Raw genomic sequence first — 13,893 nt, forward strand, 5'->3', positions numbered from 1 at the left:
GGTGGTCAGGCATTGGAACAGATTGCCCAGGGAGGTGGCAGAGCTGCCGTGCTTGGAGATGTTTAAATCTGGTAATGTGGTTTAGTGGTTTATAGAGGTTACAGTGGTTAATGAGGTTGGAGTTCATGATCTTAAAGGTCTCTCCTCACCTTGCTGATTCTGTGAAGGTGTGAAATAATAATATTACTGATGTGAGCATCACAGTACTCATGCCTCTGAGGACAGACACTCCCAGGCTGCTGCTGACAATCTTGGTGGGTTTGGATGCAGCTCCTGACCCCTCAGAACAAGGCCCCTGTGAGGGATGCTGCTCCCCTGACCTCCTTCAGCCGAGATTGCTCCCAGGAAGGCCCCAAAGTCACTGAGCCCTGAGTTTGCAAAGGGATGAATTCCAGCCAGGACAGCTTTCCTGAGGATTGAGAAAAACACAAGTGACAGCATCAAATTTGCTTTCACTTATTAGCACAGCATGATCAGAACTGATAACCAAACATTTAGTAATTTTACCTAAATCTGCAGATTTGGTTCGGGATTGGATCTGTGTCACCTTTTTGTCCTACTGAAATATTATTATTTCATTTTTCAAACAAAATCTCAAACTTTATTTCTGACTTTTTTTTTTCATGGGTGGCAATAGAGGGTTTCAGTGGAGCCTGTAAATTACAAAATGTTTTATAGTGAAGCCTGTAAGGAAACACCATAGAGTGTTCTTCCAGGTTCTAACACTGATGATCACAATACACACAAGATGTGAAACAGTAATTAAAATAATTCCCAGGGGTATATGGATGTGATAGGTGGCTTGTCAGGTTTACTGGATACAGAAAACCTGAAGTCAACTGTCAGGTTTAGCACTGCTGTGGCATTTGACATTGTGCAAGTTCACCTCAATGCTTCCCTTCTCCATCATCAAAAATGGGATGATCACATTGACCTTTGCAAGGTCTCTTGAGATCTACTGATGAAAATTACTGGGTGAGTGTATGATCATCATTCTTTGTACTACTGCTTCTGAAACACAATAATAGATTGCAGTTATTACCTTGAGACATATAAACCTAGAATGTATTAATGTTTTTAGGTACAGAGTTGTTATTTAAAGCGGTTATCTGGTGACTAAATAGACAAATTATACAAATCTCTGTTACACTGAAATAGGTAAAATGCATGCACATTAAATGTAATGTATTGTTCTTTTTGGCACTCTGTTTGAGTCTTAAAGTATAGACTCATCACTGTGACCAAAGATTGTTTAGCTTCTAGACTCGATTCTCATGTAAAATCTGCAGATGATAATCTGCATACCTTCAGCAGCAGTCATGTATATGGGAAGAAGAAAGTGTCCATAGGCTTAAAACTGAATGGTGTTTTTTTCCTGATTTTTTGTTTCTATTTTTAATACATATGGAAAGTAAGAATAAGTTCAGAGTCATTTAAAAAGCTTTTTAGGAGGCTGCACAAAAAGAGTCCACTGCAAGAATTTGTGAATAGTGGATTTGATGGCCATTTTGACTCTTCCTTTTATTCTTGTGTCTACCTTTTGTTCTGCCTAAACCAGCTTGGTTATTGTTGTCCCTTCCAGACCCTGTCCTTGGGGATCAGTGTATGGCTCCCATTGTTTGTGAAATTTGAATAGACTGATCCCAAGTAGGCTCTGATTCTGCATCCACTCGAAGAGAGTGGTACTGTCAGGGCAGAAACTCTCTTGGAGAAGGCTAAAATACAAGCAGAAGCTTAATGAAAGGGTTGTAGAATTGTCCTGAGTTGGTTTCAAAAGCTAAAAGAGAAATAGTCCTGACATTTGTTTAAAGAGTTTGTTCTGGAAGAGAACAGAGTGCTGGAATGCACATTATTTGGAATGCATAAAGCACACTGTAGATAGATTAAATATCTTTTCCCTGAGAGGTTTAAAAAAGCAGCTTTAAAGGGGAGACATCAGGGACCCTGACAGTTTTCTAGAGATGGGTTTTTGCCCAGATCCAGTTTGATTATCTCTACCACTTGCTTAGATGGTGCAAAATATTTATTAGTAGACTTTGTAGCCTAATAAACGAGTGAATAATTCACAACTGGTTACAAAATCATCTGATGTGCCCAATAAGTCATCCCAGTCCAGTAAATTGCATTTTTAATATCATAAAATATGAGGAAATGCATCTGGAAATAAAGAATGCAGGGATGGGGCCAGAATCGCAAAAAGTACCTCAAAAAAGAATTTAGTTGTCATTATTTCAGTGTGACCTCTCAGGGTAATACTTTGGTAATACACTCTAACCATTTACTGTATAAAATACAGAATATATAGGGGGGACAGGGGAGTGACACTGTCTTTGTCCACAGCACAGGGACACTGGAATGCTGCACCACTTCTGGCTCCCACGGTTAAGGAGGGAGGAAAACCACAGGAAATTATTCAAAGGAGGAACATTCATGAAGGGGATAACACGACATAAAATAGGGCCGTAGGAAGCTCAAGCTATTCAGGTTACCCAAGACAAAGCCGAGAGGCGAGGATGGCAGATCACACACCACTGCAAACGGTGAGAAGGTCAAGTTAGACAAACCCATGCGGATCGCGTGCCAGCATTACCTGGCTGGCGGCACCTGACGGGCCCTCAGCCACCAGCTGGGCCCGCCACCCCGGGGCGAACAGCTGTGCACGGCGCCGTTCATTCCCGAGCGCGGACAGCCTCCAGCCGGGCGGGCGCGCGTTCCCGTGCCGGCGCGTTCCCGTGCCGGAGGTGACAGTGCGGTCCCCGCCGAGCGCGCACCGCCCGCGCTCCCGCCCCGCGCCTGCGGCCGCTCCTCCGACCACGCCCGCGGGGGCGGGGCCGCCGCGTGTGACGGACAGGTCCGCGGGCCAATGGCGCGTGGCGCGGCCGGCAGCGCGCGGTGGCGGGGCGGGGCCTCGCCAATGGCGCTCCGGTTGCCGGGCGCGATGGCAGCGGCGCCTCCCAATGGGAAAATTCGCGGCGCGGGAGGCGCGCGCCGGTTCGCGTGCGGCCGCAGGCGGGCGGCGCGCGCGGCGTGCACGGCGCGCGCCCCCTCACATCCTCTCACGCCCCCTCACGCCTGCCGCCCTCCTGCCCCCAGGTGCGAGTGTTGAGGAATGTGCCCCGCTAGGAAAAATAAACAAATAAATAGAGAGGTGGGCGGGCGGTGGCATCATGGTCTGGGCCGGGCAGTGCGCTCCCGTCTCCCCGCGGGCCGCTCCGGTTGTTTCCCGAGCAATAGTTTGGGGAGGGCGCGCGTTTTCCAGCCGTGGCCTTGGACCTTTTTGCTGGAGCGGCACCGTCAGCGGCCAAGCCGGAGTGTGGGAGCGGGGACCCCGCGGGCCCGATGGCAACGAGTCCATGTGCTCTGTAGAGAAGGGGGATTCCCCTGTGTGCTCTAAAAATCACAGTAGAAAAGGTAAATGCAAGAAAAGGGTTAATGAGTACTTCCACCTCCCCCTCCTTCCTCCCCCACCTCCCCCCCCCCCCCCCCCCCCCCCCACGTTGGATAAAGATGGTCTTGGATACCCTTTGTAAATAGGAATGTGGAGGTGGGAGGGGAAAATCAGCCCGGCTCCGACTACTCGGCTGCCTCGGTGGGTGAGCGGGCGGGAGGAGCTGGTGCAGCCCGGGCGCTCTCCCGGGGAACGCGCGGGGGACGGACGGGCACCCGCGGGGCGGGCACGGCGGGAGCGGCTCCTGCGCGGGGAGCGCGAGAGGAGGACAAGGGCTGACATGCTGCCCAGCGCCTGCCCAGCGGCTTATTGAAGAGTTGGGGGCTTTCCCCTTTTTATTATTTTTTTTTAAATTTTTTTCTTTTTTTCTTTTTTTCTTTTTTTTTGTTTTTATTGTACGCCGCCTCCTTGAAGCCAGTAGCAGCAAGGAAAATAAGCTGAGGACAGAGGAATAAGACGGAGATGGTGAGCAGATCGCTGGGCTGGGAGGGAATGAATGAGGTTGCCGGGCTATTCTCTGTGAGCTTCTTGCAGGGTGTAGTACGTTTTGGAGTGATTTTGCATCACGATTCCGGGTTAGACTTCTTTGTTTGCTAAAGGTTGCTGGTTCAGGTTTAACAGCGTTCATCAGTTTATTGTGAGATGCGCAACGAGGAGTTGATGTATGCGAATGCCTGAATTACATACGCAAGCCACACACACAAGCAAGCCCTAAACAAACCAACATTTTAATAATCCTGCAATATGATGGGCAGCTTGTGTCATGGAGGGAAGTCATTGCTCTGGTTATTTGTGGCATGCATAGGAGATGAGTCTCTTTGTAGCAAAGACCAAACAAAATTAACCTATATTTTCACACACGCGACATCCATTACAGACTTAAAAGCCAGAGTTAGGGGTTATTTTTTAATTTTCGCTTTCCCTGCGGTATTGAGGTTCACGGTTAAAATCTGACGTTTGTAGAAGTTGAAAAACTCTTTGAAATGTTCACTTCTAGTGAATATAAAATAGTAAAGACTGTCTTTCGTGCTTTTTCTCTTTTTCTTTCATGTAGGCACTTGTTTGTGTATGTGAAAGGGGGAATTCTTAAAACATGCACTTTGCTTGTTACGCTGTACTGTTGTGCCTTTAGGTAGGTCACAATGCAAAACGTGATTCATAGCATGTTAAAAAACAAAACCCTAAGCAGATATTTTTTTATCAAGTGAAGACCTGTTATCGTGCCAATGGCTTGAACCCTAAATGCAAGTTTTGCGGGGGGAAGGCGGGAAACAGCTCTCCTGATTTGTATTAATGGGAATGCTTTATGGTAGAAAATCCTGCTTCTAAATGACAGAATATTGACATTGCCTGATTGTAACTTCCTGTGGATAAAGTACTGCAATCTGCTGAATACACTAGTCCTTTAAGGCTCCATAAATTTAGACGTATTTTGTTTACAAAATTGTGTAGCACTGCATGGTGCAGTAGTAAAATCTGAAATTTTAGTGATTTTGGAAATGTTGCAAGGCACTGCAAAAGAGAAAATATGCAGCTTTGTATTAAATCCCTAATGGAAAAAAAGGAAAAGGTTTGCTGTAATAAAGTAATACAGGGTATGCATGGTGACTTAAGTAACTGCAGGGGCTGGAGAGTTTGGAGTTTGTATGAAAAAATAAGTTGTGAATCATGCTGGGGTCTTCATCCTGCAAGGTATTTGGATGAATGATTCTTAAATTTATTTTAAGCAGCATCTCTGTCAAGTCTTGTCTGAAATATTTAAATTATATGCTCCATTAGGCAAATGGGTTTATCTTCCCATTGCTTGGCCAAAGGAATGCATTAGGAAGGCAAGAACAATAGTTTGACAGCATGGTTCATCCTTGTGCATTGTTCAGAGATCATAGTTTGCATTTTATATGACATTGGTGATCTTTATGAAGTGGACTTGCTTTATTTTAATATTATGCCATAGTTGCAGTCAAATATCTGAATTTCAGTTTATATAATCATAGTTTTGATGTTCTGTTTGGCTAAAAAATAATTCCCTTCTTTGAATTTCATCTCTTAAATTCAAAATCTCTGCAATTGATTTCAGTATCAGTAAGTTTTTAATATTGGAAGAACCAACAAGAGTTACAAGTAAAGGGAGTTTCCCATTTTATTGAGTTAGGACACTGTACTAGAAATGGCAAAATTCTTGCCTCTTGCTTATACTTCAGATTTTGTACAAACTGTAGTTTAGATTAGATATCTTGTCCTGAAGACCATCTGTATGCATATTACAGTTATATAAAACTAAGCTTCTGTACTTGATTTTATGTAATGCAACACATTATATCTGCAGTGCTTTTGGTGGATCTTGGGTAGTGTCAGAATTGATACACTGTAAGGAAAACCTGTTAGAATTCTTGTGCTGCCAGGTTTATAGTTTGTTGCTCTTAATATTTTATTGTGTGAGTATAAATCATTGACACAGACATTGTAAACAAATGCTGTAGCAGCTAAGTGTGATGTTACATTTGCCTTGTGTGTTTCCAGTTTAATCAGAGTGTGACTGTTCTGTCAGGTGTGGGGCCATCCTAATAACCATCACAGTTACCTTCAAAGCACTTAGGTCAATTTCTTTTACTTTCTTGTCTGTCTCTACAGAATAAGGAGGAAAAGGCCAACTCTAGAGTTACACCAATATGGATAGGGAAGGAGTTTCACATGTGTTGCATGCAGTTTCCTTATTCAGACTTCATGTGTGTCTCCTGGAAATTAGGAATGATATTTTAAAGATTAAAATTCGCCCATTTCAAGAAAAAGTGTTCTTTCCATAATGCAAGGCATTCAGAGCATACATGTAACTTGACAAACATATTTGCTTTACAGAAGGGCATTAGAGGTTTCATGGGTTTAAGCATTAAAATAAGAACAGGGAAATTTTCTTAAATTTCAGGTAGGATGTGGTCTACCTGTGAGCTGAAGCAAAGCAGATAACCACCTGAGCATCTGAGACAAGAAACAATCACCTTAGATAATGAAGTGGCTTTAATTTCCTTCAGCTAACTTGTGTAAAACAAAGCCAACCCCAGAAAACTGCAGTGCAAGTGTTTTGTTCCCTGTTTGTCCTTTTCACTCTTACCCTTGCATTTCACAGGCAGTCCAAAACAAACTGCAAAGCTTCTTCTGGTGCAGTCTGCTGAGCTTCTAGAGTGTACATCTTCTCTATTAGCTTAGGTCACATTTGTTTTAAGTAGGATTTAAAAGAAATAGCTAATTCTAGTGAATCCAGTTCTTTTTGTGACTGGTTTTGTCAACATTCTAAGAACAGGCATCTTAATTTAGTAATATCCAATCTTTTGAAAGCCTGACAGTCAACCCTCTGGCTTTTGCAATTTCAAGTAGCATTTGGTTTGTTGTCTGTAAATGGCTAATCATTTAATAGTAAGTGGACAGCATCTATTACTCATTAATTTATTTACAGTGATCAAACAAAATAATTTTCTGGAGTCCTGATGAAACTCATTGATTGCCACTGTTTCAGGGTAATCTGACATTTTGAATAATAATAAATGCATTTCTTGGAATATCAGTTAATCTTGTGGATTAAAAAATGTGTAAGATATCCAGTAGGAATGTGTATATGAGTGGCATTTTTAAATATTTTGACCTTTTGTAGAGAATGCTTTGATTCAGGTAATGAAGCTCATATCTAATTACTCCTCATTCCTACAAAGAACATATATTTTCTTACAGTGTTGTCATTACTGGGAGCTTGCCATTGTTGGAACAAATGTGTCTTTCTGAGAATACTGAATCTTAACTAAGGCAGCATTATACTCTTGAAGTGACTGGCTTGATTTTTTTAACAGGTTATTTTATCCAATTCTGTAAAAATTGACACTGCATTTGTATGTGTGTGTATATATATATATATATTTGCTTTGTAGGTACATGGGTTTTGTTCCATCTAGATCAACATTCATGTGAAAGGTATCTTGGTTTGATTCTGCAAGTCTTAATACTCTATATAATCAACTGATGTTAACTACCATGAGATAAGTGATTTTACTATAGTAAAGTACATATTTTGACTATATATTTCGAAAGAGTAAAATTGTGATATTCAGATCACAGGTTCCAGACTCAGGGCTCCAAGAAGGTAGTTCTCCTCCACCACTTGCGCAGTGGTGATGCTGCTGCTGGCAGTATTACAAGGTACTGAGATCCATTGAGAACATATGGGCAGGGTTGTGCCTCTGTCTCGCTCTCCAGTTTATATTTCACTGGGAAGACCTTTCTGTTCCTGAGCTACATGCAGTATGCTTCATCTCTTCAAATATGATGGTTTTCTTAGACAATTTGGGATTTTTGTTCCATAAGGTCCTTGACTGGGTTGTCAAAATCTTCTGTGCATGCTTCAGTTGATGTTATTTATAGTTATGCTTTTTCTGCATCTCAGAGCACATGCATTTTGTTTCAGAAGCTCTACAGGGTTTCCATGAGATACCGTGCAGATAGACACCAGTGCACCACCAATCTATTAGCTTCTGATTTGTAGGTCAGAGAGGAATTGAGATTTTGCTATCTAAGCAGTATCACCTCTTTGCTGCTTCAGTGCTTGCGTGACATCTCAAGTTGGCTGAAAATTAAAAGGACACTGTCAAGGTATCTTTGACAATTTCATTTTTATTATTTATTTTGTTTGCCTTGTTACTGCTGTCATAATCCATTGGAAACTTGAAGTCTAGTGTCTTAGCAACAGGCCTTTGTCCTCCAGAACAGGTACTGTTTAGCTGCTTATGGTTTATTTAAGAGTTGTGAAGCATTTTCTGTCTTCTGAAATGCATTATTGAATTACAGCTTAAACATTGCAAGCAAGTGAGAGGGAAGAAGTGAGTAAATCAGTTTGGGGTAAGTTCTGATATTTTGTCATTACAGCAAACTCAAAATATTTATTATTTTCCTTATTTTTTCAGAACCTAGTAATTTGGAGTCTAGAATTAGCCATCAGTGCTTCCTTTTCACTGTTATCCTTGAGAGGGGACTTTTAAGGGGATTGGTACCAAGACCTGCATTCTGGTTGGAAATATTTGGAATTACCTGATGAAGTAATCTGTGTGAGAATTCTTACAGGTGCAGTCATATTGACTGACTGAGGTGCTGAGCAGTAGTTTTACAGGAGCTGGGTTTTGTGTATCACAAATGCCTTTTTTCTGCTCTAAGCTTAATTACCTTCCCCTCTTATTTCTGCTCTCATACAAGTAATGATCATGGGGCTTTTTTTGTACAGAAAAATGTTGCCCTAACTTGTACCTCTATGAAGAAGTCTCTTATTAACTGATCTACATTGATTGCAATGTAAAGTCAGTGAAACTAGACCTACAGTTTCCAGTTATTTAACTGCCTCTTCTTTATCTGCTCTGGTGGTGGAAATTCTACCCATGAGTTAAATACCTCCATGGCATCTTCTTATTACAGTAAATGTTCTCTGTTTAATTTGGGTTATGTAGTGATAAAATTTTAAGTAACTGCTATTCAGGCCAGTGATAGAAGTGATGGCACAGACTTTTTTACTGGATTATCCTGTTGGTGAGAAACTCTATTGTCATGTTTCACTGTCAACAGTGTCCATGGCTACTGGATTCACAGCCTGATGAGAGCTGAATGTGTATCATGATATTGGGTAGTCTAATTTTTGCAGGTTTTAAAGGGGAAAACAATAATCTTTTTAGTAGTATGCAAGTAGCAAAGCTTGTAGAGTTTGCCCAGAGGAAAGCAAATTGCAGTGGGACTTAAAATATGGTTCATAAAGTGCCAACTGTCTTGGGGAATGAGAATCTCAGGTGTGAGTTCACTCTAGTTGGAGTAGCTAAAATAACTTTGGGCATATTGATTTGATGCCTGATTGAGCCACTTCTGGCTGTGGATTAAAACAGTGCATACAGACAGACTGCTCTGGAGGCTGATCCAGTCTGTGAGGTGCAATCAAGTCTTCTAATTGGCACTTGGTGACTATCCCTCTGCTGAGTAGCAAATATGGGCATTTTATGGAGACTGTTTTCCAAAATTAGGATTTTAAAAAGCTGAAATAATCTAACATTCTATCTACAATTCATAATCTGATGCAAGGAAGCTTCAGTCATGTTCATCAGTAGAATGTCAATAGCCACTCATAAAACTTTGTTCAGTTTTGTGTAGCAGTACCTGTCTTTTCATGGTCTCAAGGTATTGAAAACTGTTTGTGTATGCAGGATCCATAAATTTATAAGTTTTCTGCAACATTTAAGACACATATTCTTTTGTCCCGAATAAGGATCACATGTGAATTTATTTTATCAATGTAATGTCAAGTGAAGTCTCAAACACAAATCCTTGAAAACTTAAACTGACAGTGTTTTACTTCTTTGCTCCACAGGCTAGGGTCATGCCATGCTGGTATAACTTCTCCTCATATTTTTAGACTGGTTCTTTTTTAATTCAGTGTGACAATACAAGTAGTGAGTTATTGATGGCAACTAAAGTGAGACCATTATGACTGTAATCAATAACATACCTGCATAGAATAACAACTACTACCAGGGACATATTTTGTATTGATTCAGAAATTTATGCTGTCTCCACTACACCCAGTCTGCTACTTCCATAATTTATGTAATAAAATCTCTACTTTGGAGAAGCTGTTACTAAGTTAAATACCAGGAAATGATGACATATCAAGATGTAAATTACATATTGAAGATTTTACTACAAGCAGAAATAGCACTTGCTAAATTCCTGTGGGTTCTGATTCAGGACCAAGGCACTTCCTTGCTGCAGGCTGCAGGATAATGGAAGTCAAAACTGTGTTCCCTCTCCTGAAGCAGTATTTTAGAGCTGCAGGATGAGGTGCTGTTTTTAATGTGGTATGCAATGGAAGATTACTGAATTGTTCAACCCATAAGTTTGAAACCTCTGTAGGTTCCCACATTTTTTCCCCCCATGTTTCATTGTGCTGTGTTCCTGTAGGTGATGAACAGTCTTTGGCTTTCACAGACTACTTGCTATGCTGATGGTGGGATTTCTGAATCCCAACCCATGCCCATCTATCTAGACAAGGAAACAATCACCTCATTTCATTTATGGTCCCACAAACCACTTTCCACTGTTTTAGAGAAGCAGTATGGTAACTCTGATTTTTAGGAACCTTAGTATTTGAGGTTCTGAAGAATTAATGTTAAACTGAGCTGAAGCTTGTTATATATATAAAAGGAACATGAGAGAATCTCAGTTACATATATAAATAAATTGATACTTTGGCTGAGACTTTCAGTGATCTGTTATGAATTTATACCCAAACTCTTAAAGGGAATTAGGCACCCAGTGCCTATTTAATTCCTTTATATTTCTTTACAAGATTGTCACTGAAACCAAGGGTTTAGGAATCCTTTTGAAAGCTTAGATCACAGGTGCATAAACTTCCTTGACTTGTTTCTTTCATGTTTGTGTGATTGTTACAGCTTTATTTTCAAATACAGATGGATTTATTTGGTAAGATGTATTGATGTGTATATTTAAATTTTTGGAGCTATTTTAAAAATGCACATACAGATCAGTTTAAGAAAAATGTCAATCTCCACAGACTATGACCAAACTTAAAGAAGATCTGAGCATAAAACTTGATTTTTGGTGTCAGCATATGTATTTGTTTACATTTGGATTTGAAAGACAGGGTCATACAATAAACACAAGAATTCCATGGCCTTTCTCACCATGCTTCTTTAAAGCTGAACAGTTTTGAAGGCATTCAGTACATTCCCAAAACCTGAGAAAATAATTGAGGTACATGCAGCTTTTGGAGAGTTTCAAAATACAAAGTTGCCATTTATACTGATGTAAACTGTGTAATTAAGTCCAATTTCCAATTGAGGTTGTATAATTCAGAGAATATTGAACATCTACACTTGCTTCAGGCTGTCTAGTGGACTATATTGCCCACAATTAAACAGATGAATGCACAAATAAGGATAGGCATCCTTCCAACCACTTATAGCTATATTTAGCAAATTCTTCTCATTTCCCTCTCTGTAGGAGTGTGATGTTGGTAACCTTAACATTGGCCAAGAGAGCTGTCAGTGTCTTAAGCTCTGCCCTACAAGGTGTTTGACTTTCCCATATTGTTTTGACCTTGTATTTGCTCCCTTTCTTTTGGATTAACCATTTATATGTCCTAAATGAAAAAAATTGCTTTGCATTATGCATCTGAATGTAGAAAGAAGTAGAAGGTCATTCTCTATGCCACAAGGGATTAGGAAGATCTTTAAAGTTTCACAAGTTAAATGTTCTGAAATGCATTCAAGATACAACCAAGGCAGGGGAGCAATGCAGAAAAATCTCTTTTTTTTTTTTTTATGGACATCTAAGGTATGGATTCTGTAATTTTTTTACATAATTTTATGTATCACTATTTCAAGAACTACAATGACTCTTGTTAAAATGCAGCAGCCTTTCTATGTAGTATTACATTTAGAAAACACAGAATTGGGCTGTAATTACCTGTAATTGGCAGTACACATTTTAAGCATACATAAGACTATGTATTGGCTTATTGTAGATTTTATTTTTTTGTACTACAGGCTTACTACCTGTGCAATAATGAGTAAATATAGCTGTGTTCTGAAGGTGCAGTGTTTTGCCAAAGAAATTGGCTGCTGATCCTGGTAGTGGAAGAACTTACCAGGTGCCAAATGCAGCTGTGTCTGTCGCAGTAATGCAGGTGGGAAGAGGAGGCTCTTGGGCAGGGATTTGGTGTATTTGGGATTGAACTGTGTCATTCCACCAATGGTGCAGAAAACAAGAAGCCTTTTAGCTTCTGAGACAGAAGCCTTTTAGCCCTTGATTATTTAAAGTAATGCAGGGTATAGTTTGTCATGGTGCCACAAAACCAGGGAAAGACTAATAAGAATTACAGGATAAGTTCAAGTATTTCTTGTGAAAAGGGGTTGAAGTCTAGGAGAAAGCAGCTGGTCTCACACAGGAGAGAGGAATATTTTAACGTTTTAAAATTTTTTTCTTTGATGTGCTAAACCAACATATTTTAAATCTGTAAAAGCCTCAAAAACAGTAATACTAGTATTTCTGTTATTTCAGAAATAGACAAACTGAGGAGCTGTAATCTGTAGGAAAAGTACTGATCTCACAGTTTCTGATTTTGGTTAATTACATAGGGATAAGGCATGTAGAGATTTCAGAAGCTTTAATGTCTACATTGTAGTTTAACTAGGAAAACTAGAATTTCACATGATGTCTGATTTCAATGAGCCGTCTTCTGTCTGTAATCTGTTAAGTATATCTGCATGTACCTATGAGGCTGCTATCCAGAGGATATAATTCTTTTGTTTACCATTTTGAGATTGATGTGGATGGAATCAATACCAGTTACTTTGCTTTTCATTACTGAAGGCATCTGAAATGTTGACCAACATTACCTTCCTTGTGTCAAACAGATCACAAAGCCCTTATATACACACATTTGACCTTCTAGGACATTCTTCAAAGAACTGGCAGGCTTAGCATGTCACTTTTTTCCTCACTTGAAGAAATTAAATCTAATTAAGAGGATCCTACTAATACAATGTAGATACAGATTACAGGTGCACAGTGTGCAGAGTCCAGAATGAAAATAGCTGTAATGGAGAAGCCGGGGGAGGGGGAAGACCCTGAAATAGGCTGAGTTAATTATCAGTCTTGTACTCTAAAATAAGAGATTCAGTAGCTGCACTGATATGAAACATTAACAGCAAGTTGGAAAATTCTATTGGGGAAAAATCTCTCAAGGCATTTTCTTCTAGACAATATAAAATGAGAAAGGCATTATGCACAAATGCAACAGTTCCACAATTTCAGTATTAGTAATTAACACCTGATATTCATTTCCCTCTTCTTCATCCAGGTGTGGTTTGATTGGGTACACCTGAATTACCTAAGTGCTTTCAGAGTGGAAGCATGACCAGAATTGACTTCTCCTTGGGAAACCTTTCACATTTCACTGGCTGTTAACGTTGTCCTTCTTACAGCAAATGTCACTTGAGACTTTATAATAGAGAATAAAAAAATATGCTTGTGCATGGTTGTCATTTCACATGAAATCAAGAGACTGATTTCTGGTAGAAATCTCAAGAGCATTGAGTTCATGCAAGCTTCTCACAGATCCCCCTCAGAATAACTGGGTTTTGATCATATTTTTTGAGGCAAGGAGTATTAATAGTAGATTATCTGAGAAACTAACTATTTAAAATACCTTTGATACTATGAAATTGAGAGAAACTTAACTTACCGAGAATGTACAAGACAAAATCCAAGTTTAAAGTAGGTGTAATATCTAGGACTGAAAAAAAAAGTGTGCTTGTTTTGTGTGTCCTTGTGTGACTGGGGAATTTAGAGCAGTCATTGGAAGATGAAGGAATCCAACTCTCTGCATTATTGGACCCAGAGGCCAT

At 40.1% G+C, this 13,893-nt stretch overlaps 1 protein-coding gene across 10 annotated transcripts in view; it reads left to right on the top strand.

Moving 5' to 3' along the window:
- The first annotated feature begins 3,328 nt into the window (after positions 1-3,328).
- The window catches only part of ARVCF (ARVCF delta catenin family member), a 248,041-nt gene continuing 237,476 nt past the window's right edge, over positions 3,329-13,893 (top strand). For 9 of the 10 annotated variants that reach the window (XM_058036944.1, XM_058036953.1, XM_058036950.1 and 6 more), the window contains exon 1: positions 3,717-3,913. The gene's annotated coding sequence lies outside the window, so the exon portion shown is untranslated. Of the gene's footprint in view, positions 3,412-3,716; positions 3,914-13,893 lie in introns of those variants that run through there. The other variant, XM_058036945.1, reaches the window with a different exon arrangement.

The sequence above is a fragment of the Melospiza georgiana genome, chromosome 18 (genome assembly GCF_028018845.1).
Source record: "Melospiza georgiana isolate bMelGeo1 chromosome 18, bMelGeo1.pri, whole genome shotgun sequence".
Lineage (NCBI taxonomy): Eukaryota > Metazoa > Chordata > Aves > Passeriformes > Passerellidae > Melospiza > Melospiza georgiana.